The sequence below is a fragment of the Sinocyclocheilus anshuiensis genome, unplaced genomic scaffold (assembly GCF_001515605.1).
Source record: "Sinocyclocheilus anshuiensis isolate Anshui unplaced genomic scaffold, SAMN03320099.WGS_v1.1 scaffold1312, whole genome shotgun sequence".
NCBI classification, from domain to species: domain Eukaryota; kingdom Metazoa; phylum Chordata; class Actinopteri; order Cypriniformes; family Cyprinidae; genus Sinocyclocheilus; species Sinocyclocheilus anshuiensis.
The window spans coordinates 425,312-426,865 of record NW_015544237.1 but is presented as its reverse complement, the minus strand read 5'-3'; the positions used below and the strand labels follow the sequence as shown (position 1 = coordinate 426,865).

The window sequence follows — 1,554 nt, the reverse complement described above, 5'->3', positions numbered from 1 at the left end:
TTGATCACAGAAATACATTACAGTTTAACAGATATTCACATAGAAAACAGCTGTTTTAAATGATAATAATATTTCACAATTTTTACTGCATTTTTGAACAAATAAACGCAGACTTGCTGAGCAGAAGAGACTTTAAAAAAAAAAATGTTAACATTTTACTGTTCAAAAACTTTTGACCAGTAGTGTATGTAAATTTCTAAGACCTGAATATGATCAATCTTTGCTGTTTCACACTCGATCTCCTCATGTCTTCTGTCTCTGATTGAGAGTTTAGAGTGTTTTATTATAAACATTAAAAATCCTTCTGATCCCAAACTTTTGACCGGTAGTGTATATGTATATATATTTCACAAGATGAGTGTGAACATGCGTTCAGACATCTAGAATATTCCCACATATATCCAGCGTCTGTTTTCTATTGAATTTGTCTGCGGCTCCTTGGTGAAACAGAGCATCTTCACGTCTTCAGACAGCCCACCTACTGAAATACTTCAGCCTGCCGTCTCATTCTTTCCCAGAAAACATCTGGCCAGGCGCAGCGCTAACAAATCAAGCAAACTAGGTTTCTGACATGCGTAAAGAGAAGAGGCTTGTGTATATATCGTCTTCCCTCTCGTGTCAGTAACGTGTAAACATGCATTTGTCCCGGTTTATCCAGGCTCAATCCTCCCCCGTCTCTCTTCTTCTTTTCTGGACGCTCTCTGCTCGTTTGCGAACACCAAACATCGTGTGTCAGGTTTCTCTGGTGTCTGCTTTCTGTCAGAGGGAGAAGCGGCGGATGGAGAGCGCTTGTAAGGTTTTAGTTGGACTGGACGCTGTCTTAACACCGGGAGCGGCTTGAGCTGATGGATGTGCTGTTAAACACACACTGGATCTGTAACGAACAGCACTGTATATATACCACCGCTGTCAGCGCTTCTCTGCTTCTTAGACAGCATTCACAGACTCGTCGCATTTGATCAGATTCTGGTGAATTTACCCTGTAAAGATACTGTGTTGTGTTGCATACACTACCAGTCAAACGTTTTTGAACAGTAAGATTTTAAAAGAAGTCTCTTCTGCTCACCAAGCCTGAATTTATTTGATCAGAAATACAGCAAAAGCAGTAATATTGTGATTGACCAGTAGTGTATGTAAATTTCTAAGACCTGAATATGATCAATCTTTGCTGTTTCACACTCGATCTCCTCATGTCTTCTGTCTCTGATTGAGAGTTTAGAGTGTTTTATCCAGTAAAAGCTCCTTTAGTGTAATTGTAGAAACGTCCAGCTTCAGCTCGAGCTTCAAGATATAGAGTGATATTTAGATCATTTTATGTCAGTATCTGCTGTACTGTATAAACATCTCACTGATTATACATCACAAGCATCAGAATTTCATCATACAAATACCTATGTCTGCAACAAATTCATAATTTTGCTCAGTTTGAGTCACTGGGTAAAATTGAGCCATTGTGTCCTTTATATTCTCTTTATATCAGATATATGTGACCCTGGAGCACAAAACCAGTCATAAGGGTCCATTTTTCAAAATTGAGATTTATACATCATCTGA

The 1,554-nt window shown here is 38.7% G+C and overlaps 1 protein-coding gene across 1 annotated transcript in view; it reads left to right on the top strand.

Annotated features, from left to right (window-relative positions):
- Nucleotides 1-1,554, top strand: part of LOC107697578 (centrosomal protein of 120 kDa-like) — a 34,935-nt gene that overhangs the window by 25,238 nt on the left and 8,143 nt on the right. The window lies entirely within an intron of this gene.